The sequence below is a fragment of the Erpetoichthys calabaricus genome, chromosome 1, assembly GCF_900747795.2.
Source record: "Erpetoichthys calabaricus chromosome 1, fErpCal1.3, whole genome shotgun sequence".
NCBI lineage: Eukaryota > Metazoa > Chordata > Cladistia > Polypteriformes > Polypteridae > Erpetoichthys > Erpetoichthys calabaricus.
In genome coordinates, this window is record NC_041394.2 from 54215435 (window position 1) to 54230259 (window position 14825).

Here is a 14825-nt window from a genome sequence, read left to right on the forward strand (position 1 = left end):
CTAATAAGGAAGCAGCTTAGCGCTTGCAATGATGTCCCTCATGAATTGTGTATTTTTGCAGAACCATCGCTGTTCCTGTCCCTCTGGATCAAAAATCAATACCTGCATTTTAAGCAAGGAGCTTTTCTTCTCTTAAAGATGGCAAATATGCTGACCGGCAAGCTGTTTGTGCTCTGGTCCAATTTGCTTTTGGAGGCTAGAGATGCTTCATCTGTCTAGCAACTCAGTCATGATGGGATGTTGCCTAAGCCAAGTCATTCATTATCTTATGGTGAAGAAATACACCTTAAAGTGTGCAGACATTTCCTAATGATTTGTTCATTGGTGAAGCAGCTGGTCACTGAGACATCTTACTGTTACCCAGTGCCAGTAACCTTTACTAGACAAAATATGTATACTGTACTACTATGTTTGAAGCGCATTCTGGTGGATGCTGACAATAAAAAGGTTAAATACAATACTATGACAATAGTTGGGACCACACCAAATAGCCCACTTCTATCTGGCATAGACCAGGACTCTTTGTCACTACGTGAATTTTTAGAAGACACTTTAGAAAGGGCTGTTTACAAAGAGTTTGAAACCCAGGAACTGCTATGAATCCTAACATGCTTAATTTTGTTTCCTTAAATTTGACATTTATTTTGACTGAGCCAAGACTGAGTTTCAGTCTGTCTCAGTGCTTTAAGTATGGAGCTTTCTATACAGTTCAGAAAGATGTACTGTATTATTATTTCCAACACCTGAATTAGCCAGAGTGAGTTAATGAGGATTGAGAGATGTCTGAGTTATAATAACTGAAATGGTCAATCTTCTCTGTTCAGTATTTTGAGCTACTGTAAAATAATAATAGATTAAGAAATTAAATTCGAAATCTACCATTTAGACAAAATTAAACCTAAATTACAGGATAAGCCCATTATAGTACTGTATTTGCAGTTGCCATGGTGAATAATATTAAGACATCATTATTAGCCAGCATTCTCTGTTTCTCCTAAGTGTTAAGTATTAATTGTTTCATTTCATAGGCCTTTGTTAAAGAAATCAAGCTTAGACCCAAATATTCCTAAACATTATGCAGGTTTCAAATGTACCTTCAGTTCCCAAAAGAAGGGGGTGTACTAAAATATAAGGGTAGCAATATGTCTTAGCATTGGTCAAGCATTTATCATTATTTGCCTGTAGCCTGTTTTGTTCAAGAAAATAATATAACATAACATTCCAACAGCATAGGTAGGAATCAGCCCTGGACAGGACACAAAGCCATCACAGGTTAGTCACATGCACAGGAAGTCATTTCCCTAATTAAGTTATTCTGTACATCTTTTAGGACACCAAAGTACCCAGAGGATAATCCACACAGACGTGTAGGAAACAAATGAGTTCCCCATAGACAAGGTCCAGGGTATGGGATTTACGCCCAGAGCTTTGGATCCATGAGGCAGCAGCACTAACCACTGCAACCCCATGCTGCCAGGAACATATTCAGGGAAAGTTCAGATTGTTTGGCAAGGTTTTTTTTAACATGTTTTTAGTTTTTGCTTCATACATTTTGTTTTCTTCTCTAGTTCTGATTGAGGGATTTTGAGGATTTGTTAGATAAGTATTTATTTCTTCCTCTTTGTTGTTTATGTACAGTTTGTTTCCTGAAATCTAATACTGGTTGATATTGAAGGAATTCTGCTTTACAAGACTTTGATATTTAAAATGTTTAGACTAAATTGATTAAAATATTAATTAGCCTTTTTATTGAATATTCAAATGATTTAATTCTTAATCCTTATTGTATTTCATCATTCCTGTTGAATCTTTCTTATTTAATTTATTTAAATAAATGTTTGATCATCTCTATTAAGAACAATAGTAAATAGTTATTTAAGTGTAAGATATTATTCTTGACTTTAGATTCAGTGGTAAGATAGATAGATAGATAGATAGATAGATAGATAGATAGATAGATAGATAGATAGATAGATAGATAGATAGATAGATAGATAGATAGATAGATAGATAGATAGATAGATAGATAGATACTTTATTGATCCCAAGGGAAATTTAAGTAACAGTAGCCAATGATTATACCAAGTTAGGTACAAACATTTATGTACACACTACACAAACAACATTGAGTAAGTACACTGGGGTTGTAATCTTACAGTCCAATACAGGCAATGAAGATGGTGCATACAATAATGCCAGTGCAGTGGGAGTTGTGCAAATACCCAACTGACAGGTGGCACATAATAATAAAGTGACATACACTAAGTGATAAAATATAAAGTAAAAGTAAAATAAAGTGACATAGCTTATGCTGATAGGGTAACACGTTTAAAGTGACACATTATGAAAAAAAGTTATGCAATAGTGACCATGTAGTGACATACCGGATCTAATGCATAGTTAATATACCTAATAACCAAAGAAGGAGCCCTGAACTCTGCCTTCTCCTGCCCCGTTTTAGAAGAGTTAAAGAGTCTAATGGCTCTGGGGACAAAAGATCTTTTGTATCTAATTGGCTCAACCTATATTAGGTGAGCCTGAGATCTCGGTGTGTGAAAGTTTCCACGTGTGATGGCATCTCTGAAGGTTCATAGCTGAGACCAGTTCTATTTTGTTTCTATATGTTGTTTTTAGTAGATATTATTTGTAAGTATATTGATTTATTTATCATAGCCCATTATGAAATTAAGTTTTGAATCTATCCTAAGTTCATCAAGTGCAAGGCATGAATTTATCCCAGAGAAGGTAGTTGTCATTATTTGGATTTTGAAACATATTTTAACCTTTTCTTGTCCTTCTTCATTGTATACGGGTGCTGCCATTTGTTAATGCCAACAATGCCCATTGCCAGCTTATGCTTTATGTGATGCTATCACACATTCTTTTTGTGATGTAGTAACACTAATATCTTAAAAAAACAACTCAAACATCTTTCTAGTTTAATTAAGGAAAACAAATCAGCACAGTGAAAAGACATTTTTACTTGCTCTCTTTTGACTGCATACATGTATAAAAAGTGTTGTAATTTCTAGATAGTGTGACCAAAACATATACCCTTAAATGAAAGTTTGCACTTTAATTATGTCTGAATGGTTTGATTTGCAATATTAAACTGTGGAGAAGATTGGAAAATAAAGAAAAAATGTGGATTTCTCCCAAACATTATGGAGGGCGCTATATACAAGGAAAACCAGAGTACCAAGAAGAAAACCAACACCAAAAAGCAGGGTATGTACAAACTTCAGTGACTTTTTGAAAAATTATTTTGTTTGTATATACTGACACCCATGAGTAATCATCAATAAAAAAACTGATCTTTATTATAGTGTGTCATTAATTAACTGCTTCAATGAAGAGTAAATGAGTTGAAATTGCTTGATTTTAAACGCAGATGCCATAAAGTCCTATTAGTGGGAGGAAATTCTGCAAATAGCAAGACAACACTTAAGCCAGATCTTAATTCAGATAGCAAGATTTTATCCTGACTGAATGCACATGGAATTTCAGTGTTATCTTTGATACTAATATATTTTTGTACATCTCAATTCTGTGCTATCTAGGATCAACTTTTGAAATTAATCAAAATGTTATACCTTGCCCTAAGAAAGATGAGCTGAGAAAAGGGAATGAACAGGAGAAGAGACATAACCATAAGCCAAAGTTAAAACCAGAGATGTACCATATCATTCATCACACGCAAAACGCTAACCAAATAATCACAGTGTGCACACAAAATCAAACAATTAGAAACCAAGGAATCTAAAGCACAAGAACTGAACACACATGCACATAAGATTGTTTAATAAGGATGTCGGCAAACTCAGATAATGACATGTCTCATGTATTGTTTTTTATATCATCATGTCAATCATGTTAATTGCAGTATATACAATATGTTGTAATGATGGCAACTCAACATGGTGACACCCATAAAAAATAATAACTGTGTGAAAAATCTCACATGCAATGGAAAAACCTAATAACTGCTATTTTTTTCAAATCTGAGTTTTTTTAGTTTTTGGAGTTACTAGGTCTTTCCTAATGCTATAAGATAGTGGTAATGGCCAAATATGTCTTCATTACGATCATAGCATGATGGAAGAAGCTAGTATGTACACAGTATTTTACATACTGCAAGACAAAAGCCTAGCTACTCCACTGACCAATGAGGAAAGACCGCTTACCAATGAAAACGTCAGATTACAGTCATGTGATTTAAATGCTGCGACTTCGTGATTTAAATGGCAGGTGTTTTTGATTCATGATAAAAACATATTGGAAATCTAAAAAAATGAAATCTAGAGATTATTAGTTATAGGGGCGACATCATTTTCTCAATTTGCTGTATACTTGAAAGATTTGACATATCAGGTTTTTTCCATAGTTGATGAGAAATTGCAGGGTTATTTTTATAAATAACTAAAATAATAATTATTAAAGCTGAAACGGGCATTTTTGACATATTAAAGTACAAAGAATCATAACAGTGAGATACTGAAAAAATATTTAATTCACTTGTATGGAACAAAATTTACTGACAGAATACTTTACCACAAGTTTTTTCAAATCATTTAATCACTGTTCAACACTCAAGGCATAACTCCAACTGGTACGTCCCTTCTTAGGATCCAGTGTAGTGATCTCAGAACCATCCTTCTGAAATACTCATTCATAAACAGCTTTGTCTCCCCTTACCTTACAGAAATTAGTAATGTCTGTCCTCGAGAACATACTAATTCCATCTTATGATGCAGGGTAACTTACTATTTTAAGGCTGAATCAATCTACTGATGGTGTCAGAGTCTTTAGTTATAGAGTCCATTTAATTAAAAGTGATGCTCCATTTGTATCAGTATTTCAGCTTTAGCATAAAATGCATTTCTTAAAGCTGAATGTGTATGTTTGCATATTGCATTTTAGCTATAATGGTAATTGTCATAGGAACCAACAGTTAGTAAACTTTTTCCATTGTTTTTTTTTATCAAGATTGTTTGGTGGCTGCTGACATCACTATTATTTTGTTCAGAAGACCTCTGACTGGATTGGAGGCAAAGGTAAAAGGTGAAAGACCCAAGAGCAGACTAAGGTTAAATCCATTGAAATTATACGCATGTATATTGTAGATTGTCCCAAGAGGTACTGGGTTCATGGATCTATTTTTCTCCAGGAGCTCAACAAACTAGACATTATTTTTTCTCTACCAATTTCCTTTAACTTAACTTGTGTAATTTATTTAAAATCACAAGTCTACATTCATAGATTTGTGCGTATAAGTATACAGTGCATGATTTTTAATGTTCTATTTTAACTGTATTTTATTTGTAAATATGAAGAATGGCATGATGGTAAATGCAACTGAACATACTATACAGAGTTTCAATTATGGATGGACTGTGGCAAAACAAGAGGAACCAAGTTACTGAAGTAACTGTATCTAGAATGGCGGTATGACTAAATAAAAGGTATGATTTAAGTGTTGGGTACTTCTCTGAAAATTTTAGAAGTGTGCTGTGATCTGGCTAAAGATGAGAAGAGAAGTTATAAAATACACTTGGTTGGCAGGGCAAACTGCAAGCAATTCAAGATCCCAGACAAGAAACCACTGGGTTGGCATTCTAGTTCAGTCTACTAGCTAACAGAGGGCATCCATGATTTACTGTGCTTATAATTCAGACTTCCATAGAGTTGAAGTCACCATTGGTAATCTCAGTGGCAGCACTGCTTGTGGACATGGGGGATAATTGCAATGAATTGGCCTCATTGCTGTTGTGGACCTTTGGCTGACCCAAAAGTGTTACAAAGGTACGAAGTATAGCTTCAGAACTGCTCCCAGACCAGGCTTCACGGGGGGCATGGAGTCAGGAAGAAGCCAGTGCCAATGATTGTCTGGTGTGAAGTAGTAAAAGGAGGTCAAAATTAGAAGGTAACATTTAGAGGTGAGAAGAAACACGTTTAGAGGTGAGAAGGAGAACATTTGACAGTAATAAGAAAAACACTGTTGAGCTATTTAAAGACATTTTTGTGTATAATTAGGCTCAAGAGGCATGTTGTTTGTTGTTTGGTTTTGTATTTCCTAATGTTCTATCTTTCTGTTATACTGTACAGTATACTGTCTTGTATAAACCATTATTGTTCCTTAATAAAATTATTTTTTTTAGAATGCCAACTCGCCTGGTTATAGCACCCCTATCTGCCACAAGATACAGTATTTCCAATAGATAGCCAATCTGCCCAAGTCACTTATATGTGTTTCACATTGTATGTAGCACACTCACTATAGATAAATTGTTAAAAGTGAAGCTCATGGATACAGAAATTTTACAGTGTATCAAGGCTGTCAGAGGTTTTCTTGTTTAATTTATTTTACAAGATCAGGTAAGATCAAATATCTCATGTAGTTTTTTACTTTCTCGTATACAAAGTATAGGGAAAGTATTGAAATCGCCCAAAAATTCGATTTCAAGATTTTAATAAATCCCAATGTTTTTGACCTCCCTGAGTCTGGAAATACGATTTTTGGAATTATGTGTGTATGTCTGTCTGTGTGTGTGTGTATATATAAATGAGATAACTGGAGTACGCTTTCACATAGGTCAACCAAATTTTGCATACAAGTATTAGGTACAAAACGTAGACTTCCATCAACTTTTGAGCTATTTCTGCCAACCGGAAGTGGCACTTTACCTGAAGCGTTTCCCCAAAAATATTAAAATTGGATAATTTCACATCATTGTATGGTAAAGCACCACATTCTAAGCATTTTTTATCCCTTTGCATTTTTTTGAAAAACAGCCGATTTTCAAGATAATCGCATTTTTCCTTTTGACGTTCAAAAGGTAATACATACATATTTGACAAAGTTTTCGCTCTACATAAATGAAATGTTGTGTACAAGTATTACATTACACACGTTACTAAATTCTCTTGCAACTTTTGACCCATTTCCACTTACTGAAAGTGGTAATTTATCTGAATTGTTCGCCAAAATAAAATTATCATGGCAAATTTTTCCTAGTAAGAAAGGTTTGGCTAATATGAGACTTTTGAATACTATAATATATAAACCTGAGGTGTTCAGTCTGGCCTGATTGATGCTGTCCAGATCTATTTAATATGCTGTTTTCTTACTTTGCCTGGTGGGCTAAAGTAAAACTGATCTTTACAGTATCTTTCCAGTCTGACTGATTCAAAGTTGTGAAATATGTCCCTTTTATTTCAATTTTGCATTAAGTTACTTAGTGTTAAAGAATTTGGGCTGCGAGATGTTTCATATTGAATTAAATTTCTCTTACTGCTCAGATACTGGCCTTAACTGAGTGAGAGCTGTGACTAAATTAAATAGAAATTTCCTTACTAAAATGAGTTTGCCATGGTGATCCAAGGAAATGCTGTAACTTCTATAACTGAGACAACCAATTCAACCAACTTTTGATATGAGATGGTCCGTGTTCAATTTTCTCACCATGGATAGGCTGGCACAACTGAAGATACTACACATAGTAACTCCTACACTTGGAATATCTAGTCAGAGGCATTCAGGGTTGTGATCTTCATTTTCACTTTCTTCACTTATTATGTTACTTCCAAGCAAATATCCTCACATGCATCTTTCATCTTGATGAAGAAAATATTACTGCTAAAGAGCATATAGGATTCAATTAAAGACAGCATTTTTTTCTTAATCATGTTCATTATGTAACTGTAAGCACATTCCACTTATTACCTTAAGTCAGCTTTGCCTTGAAAAATAGCAGCTAAAGCGCAATCCCTACCTCCGCCATTGGCAGTCTTGCAGGCTCAGCAGTACAAGTGGTAATGTAGCAATAGGTGCCAGCATGTTCAGATTGAGCTCAAGGGAGCAAAAAGAGACCTAAAAAGTTATTATGATGCTTCTGAAAGCACACCACTAGGAACCCTCATCTTCACAATTGCTCTAAGCCTGCCAAATTTTCAGTGGGATTTATTTATTGATTTATTTTGCTTTTTAATCATTAAAGGTGCTCCCTAGTCATGTAAAGTTTGACCATGTTGTTTGTCTTGTCCTATTAAACACAAGATATTTGTAATGGGAAAGTTTTGGACATGGTAAATTCGATTCTGGTGGGATGTCTTTTATGGGGTTAGGCTCAAAACAAAAGAATTTTGCTAATTACTCAAATAATTAAACATGAACAATATTCACATTGCCTTAGAGATGTAAACCAGCAAGTGTGATTAACCTTACACTCATTTATTTAATTATTTATCTCATTCTCCTAAAATCATTTGCATTCTAATCTGGGATTAAAATTTTTACTTCCCATCCCCCAAAAGAAGTAAACAAACAAGATTCAAATCCAAGACCCACTTTACTTTCAGAGTAAAAGGGCTGCACAATAGTCTGAGAATTATTCCGTTTACATCCCTAATGTGCTGTAACAGACCTACCTAATTACTTCAATATGAGATGAGTATAAGGGGCGGCCTGGGCTTCGGCTCACGGGATGTTAATTGGAGAACAGGTGTCAGAGCAGCTCCAAATGAGACTCCTGATTACTGCTGCTCAGGAAACAAATGGCTTCGCGAGGACCAACATCAATAACATGAATTATTTAGGTAGCAAGAAGCTACCAGGGAAAGGTCAGGATAGGGGTCATACTCCCCCCTCCACGTCTCCACTTGGGTCCATCGTTACACCCCCACCAACACATATAGGCATATAAAGCACATCCAACCCTCAGGGTGCGACTCAAAGAAAACAGACAGAAGTCACTGCAGAGCCTTCACTTTCTTTTGAATTAAAATTTATTATGCTTTCAATTACACAGCAACAAGCAAAAACAATCCATTCAAGAGTACCAGTACAATAAGACCCCACATTTCTGTCGGGACAAATATGAAGTACCCTATAAAATCCACATTCAAACTGTCATGTCTTGGGTGGCAGGTTGAATAGATGTAAGCAAACTGGGACAATATTTACAAAAGAAGAAAATATTTAAATATCCTCTTTTCTAATGAAAGAAGTGCACTTAGGTATCCACACAGTGAATGAAAAAGGTCAAAAACACAGAGAGTAATCAACTATTTGTAAATTAAAAAATATATATATTTCAAACAGTATTTATAACAATAAAAAGTATGTACAGGGGGTCCTCAGGTTACAACGTCTCGACATACAACGTTTCAAGTTTACAACGCTCACTGCCATAAAAACTTTTAAAAAATTGAGATGTGAGAAGGAATAAAGGTAAGGATTTTTTTAACCCTCATTTTTTCTGTTACTACAGTACAGTGTACAGTACAGTATATTTATGTCCTTTTCCTTTTTCTGTGGCTAAGCTGTGTTTTTATGTTCTAGATTATGATTTTGCAAATGTGTTAGGATAGGTAAGTAACTTAGGCTAGGGTGTGTTTCAACTTAAACAAAAATTCAGGTTACTGTTGTAGGAACGTAACTGTGTCATAACCCGAGGACCCCCTGTGTAGTTTTTATTTATACTGGAACTTCAAAAACAATCTTTAAATGGACGTCATTGTCATTAAGTAATAAAGGAAATTTCTGACAATACAGGGAATACAGGGTGTGTAATAGGGAATAGACCTAAACATCCAGAAGCACACTGTCACCAAACACCACAAATATCTGACATTACCATCTTCATTCTGACAGTAAGGACAGACCAGAGTGACTATACGTTGACACATTTGTCCAACTATCCGTTATGAAAATCCTTTCAAGCTGCTTAACAGACTATCACCTAAGTGGACATTTATCTGTTAATAGGAGGACAAAGATACTGTTAATCATATGCTAACAAAAAGAGGTATTTGGTAAGGTCAAACCCTGGGCCCAGAGAGCTGCATATTGAGCATATATGTTCTCCCAGTTTTCATGTGTGTTTCTCTCTAGGAACTCTATTTGTCATCCCACATCTCAAATACATGCATGTTAGGTTAATTGGCCTCTCTAAAATGACCCTGTGTGATTGAGTATATGCGTATGTGGGAGTGTGTCCTGCAATGGATTGCCACCCTATCTAGGGTTGGTTTCTGTTTTGTGCCCAATGCTGTGATACTGAAATGGGTGAGGTAAAAAATGGATGGATTGACCTGTAAAGGTAAAATATAAACACATGAAGGTTTACTGAAGAATGCAGTGACACACCTAGAGTGCATGCAACCACCCAGCAATGCTCATTTACCTTTACATCTATATATTCATACAGTAGGTATAGAAATAGATATTCATGCACCCATAGTTATATAGAGCCATCCAGTAACATGCAAGCCTAATTACACATTTATATGTATTATACTTTCCATTTAAGTTTATTTTTTTACACATTTATTTGTGTTTAATTGATGATATTTTGTATCTGGTCATAGGTTTTGTAGTTGGAGAACCCAATTTTAATACTATTTGTTCACTAGAAGTCACTTTCTAATGGTTAGTTATTTACTGCATCGTTTCCTGATGGCATGTTGTTTTTCATGAGTGCCGCTTTTTTGTGAATCCCTTTGCCAAGATGTGGTTCCCGGCTGCCAGAGGTGTGGTTGCAAAGATTGCAACATCTGATGTTGTGAAGGCAACAGGTTTAAAGGTCAGCACTGGTGGCCATGTTTCGCCTGAGTTTGTAAATAACTCAAAGAAATCTCTGCATGTTATTGTTCGTGGTCTTTTCGGTGTTTCTGACTTTTTCCTGTCTTTGATGTTGATTTGCAGTTTAGTGATTTGGTCTGACAAAAGATGGGACTGTCTTTTGGTGTCACATCTTTTTCAAGTGTTTTGACATTCCTTCTCCTAGGTATCTCCATTATTCAGAACGTTTGTCTGTTTTTCACGCTAAACACAGAGATTTAAATAGACTCACTATAAAGCTGGGGTGTACATACAGTACTGGCTCAAACACATGTATACGTCTATAGACTCACGTGTCATACTTGTACACACACAGGCACAGAGTGGCACACATGCAGGCCCGAAAACACACCACTGTTTTTCATAAGCACACAAATACACACATAGCACAGTTGCACAGAACTTCAAACACTAGTATATAAGGTCTGATTTTTATTTATAAAGGAATACAGGCACAGGTCAACACACAAGCAGACTCAATTAGGCTATTGTATGTGCACAAACTCTTATACAAATTTATAAAGTTATATAGAAGAACATACAGCAGTGTACATGTACAAACGTGCAGACACATAACTTGTTGTATACAAGCACACATGTACATGCACACAGTCATACAGGGAGTGTGCACTGATCTCGTGCTGTATTTAACACACACTCACACACAAGCATCACTCGTCGTCATCAAAAAGATGGGTACTTGCCCACCTAATTGTGAGGACAACACTGATGCAGCAGTAATTTGGCATGTAAATCAGTAGCACCACTGTTTTCATAAGAAAAAGAAAATTCAAACAACTCGGAACCTTTACAATGTACCTATTTATTCCTCCAAATCCCAATATTTCCTTGACTGCCTATACAAATTGCTTTTCAATCTAAAGTCCTGCCATATCCCCAGAGTAACAAAAACACAAAATCCGGTAAGAGATGCGCCATTGAGGCTAATTGTTTTGGAAAATGTTGTTTAAACGTGGGGCAATGCACTCTGCCTGCTGTTGACTGGAAGAATGCCCTCTGTTTGCAAGCACCACTCTGAGTGATCCCTTGATTAAATAAAAACCTTTTCAGTCACTGTCTCAAATGTACTTGTTTGCATTTGTACTGAAATCGTGAGGTTTGGGGGTTGGGAAAGTTATTTTAAAAATGGCAAAAACATCTGTGTTCAGGAATTCTGGGAAACCAGAAAAACAAAACCATCTCTTTTTTATGTTTAAAGAAAACTATCTTGAGGGATCCTCTGAGACATACTGTCAGCAAGCCAGCCAGGCTCTACAATGGAGTTCAGTGGGGAAGGGGGTGGGTGAGCAGGGGTGGGGAACTTTGGCTTGTTCTAAGAAACATGCTGACCAGGTAGACAAAGAAAGAAAACAGAGTATTTAGAAAATGAAGGCAGAAAGGAAGATACGTGAAGTTGACAACACCTTTAAAAAGACCTACAATGACAGACTAAGCATTGAGGGAAATTTCAGCAGAGAGGATTTACAGTGAAGGCAAAGTAGATGCTGCCTGACATTTTCGGAGTAATTCAGTACTTCAATCTCCTTCTGTCAGCCCAAAAATTCAATTGAGTTTATGTGCTGGTCACTTGGGCATTGAGTGGGGACAAGCGTTTTTTGATGATCTTCTGTTCATTTGGAAGAAACATGCAACAAATACATGGCCACCTACTCATCTTGAACTTCTCTTTAGAAAATATGCTCCACAGAAGAGGATGTTGCCTGATCTTGTATTATTTGCTATAATGGAGCCATGAGACATCTGGGTGATGTTGCACTCCACATGCATCACAAAATGAACTTGGGTTTCTTCCTAGGAGATCTCCAAATGCCATGGGTGACTTTACATTTCTCTCTGGGAGACATGGTGCAGGCATTAAACCACTGGTTTAAATTTTCTCCAGAAAAATTTGACACAATATTACTGGCTGATGCTGTATTGTTCTTCAGGAGACATCATATAAGCATTAAACTACTGTTTAATATTTTGTTGTTGCCTGAGAGAGTTCACAAAGTGTTAGGCCTGCTGGTTGATTTTGTATTGCTGTCCCAGAAGCATAATGGAGACAACGAATCACAATTTACTCTGTAGACACTTGAAATTTCCTGATCCTTCACTTTATTTTCCTCTCTAGGAGATGTGCTCAAACATGTTATAACCTTCAGTGTTTCCATTCCACTCTAGACAACTTCTCCTGAGCCACCTGCAGGTCCTGATTCCTTAGTATATGATTCATTTGATATGTACTTAAGAGTAACCAGCTAATATCAAGTCAGGGATGTAACCGCTCTCATTTGCACATTTGATCTTTAGAGTTAATAGAAATGATGTGATAATCAGTAGAAACAACTGCTAAACAGGCTAGTGGAAAATTAACAATGCAATTGGACAATATATCGATTGTTAATAGATTGAATTTCTCCCATTGTGAAGTGTGCTACTGAAGGTGAAGAGTAATATGAAACTAACCTGTGACAACAACTCATTCAGCCCCAAGTGCAGAATACTAAAGTACCATTCCTCGTAATTTGTTAGACTTACTCTAAGGCAAAGCTTGGGCAGAAAATCTGCTCTACTGGTTACTGACTCCAACAATGAAAATTACATTTTTAAAAGAAAATAAAGCAGGAACAAATTCAATGAAGCCAACAAAAATACAAGCAAAATAACAATAGAAAGGGTGTCTAGATGTTAAATTAGATTAGATAGAACTTTATTTTAGCTTTTACAGAAGTCCTCTAAATAATATATATATATACTGCATATATATTCATTTATATACATATATGTATACATTCTCTCTCTCTCTCTCTCTCTGATGCCTGGCTGGCATCTAGAGAAGGCGGATGGCCATGCAACCAGAATGCTGCTGTTGGTGCCGCAGGATTTTGGTCTTGCTCCATGATGCTTACATACACACTATAGCCTGAACACACACCAGAATGACTAAAAAGGGCAAAAAATAAAAATAAATAAAAACTTGGCTGTTATAGTCGCAGTGAAGCATGATGCAGACATATTGCTGTTGGTATAAAGGAGCCCCCAGTAGTGTTTCTTGACACACTTCTACTGAATGATTCGTTCGCTGAAAGTCCTGAGTGTCAGTGTGTCAGAGAGAGGAAGTGCAACATTGTTCATAAATTTATATTTAACAGAATAATACTTACTCAGAATTAAACTAGAAAGATCTTCCATCCAATTTTATATTTTTACCATAACATTCTGAGAGCAATGTGCAAGTCACAAGTTTTGGTTATATGACATAATATAGGCAGACCCACCTGAATGTATTTCAGAGACAGCATCTTCCATGTTACTAATGTAGAGGCCAGGCTTCTTCAAATAGAATTCTACCATTATACCATTCTAAAGAACCCAGAAGAATCCCTGCATTTGATCAGCACAGGACACTATGTCCCAATGTAAATGAGCTAGTAAGATTTTAAGCAAATCTTGTTCACAAAACTCAGTTATAATTTACATAAATGCATTCTCCTCTGCTGTAGTTCCCCAGCTCTCCAAAAATTCCTGGAAACTGTATAAAATTTCCAAAATTATACAAATCCATTGAATCAGTAAAACATTTCAGTTGCTTTTAACAAATACAAAACAAAGTATTTAGTTTTTTTTATACATCTTGCATGTTTTTATTGAGTGTTTTTTTCCTTTTTTTTTGTATTTATTCAGTAAAAAGACTTGAACTCCTTCTGTATCAAGAGTAAATGTTCTCCCAGTGTCCACGTTACATATCTGAGGTATTTCAAGATCCTCTCAGGCCCCAACTTTCTTACTGCAAGGTTTAATTGCCCTGGTTTTAATGAATATTTCGATATGTTTATATGTGCCTCTTATGTAAACCTACACTTCTTCCATAGAGAGTTTCCACACTCTTCAAAATGAGATCATTTATGAAATCAGAGCAAAAAACAACTGACCCATCGCCAAGGATGGACTGGTCAAGATGAAGCTGATGAATACATTGTTAACTCTTTTCCTTTACAGGGTAACTAAGAGTTAGAGATTGGACAGGATGCCAATACATTGCTAAATACACATTGTACACACTCCAAGAATGAAACTTATATGCACCATTTAAAAGTAGAGTTGTCAATTAACTAACATATAAATCTTTAGGTTTCCATCCTCATCCCAGAGCATTTGGAGAAAGCACACAGGGACAGCCTGCAAGCTGAACAGAGCCTGG

General features: G+C 35.9%; 1 protein-coding gene across 2 annotated transcripts in view; it reads right to left on the reverse strand.

Annotated features, from left to right (window-relative positions):
• Positions 1–14825, reverse strand: part of ebf2 (EBF transcription factor 2) — a 145717-nt gene that overhangs the window by 103386 nt on the left and 27506 nt on the right. The window lies entirely within an intron of this gene.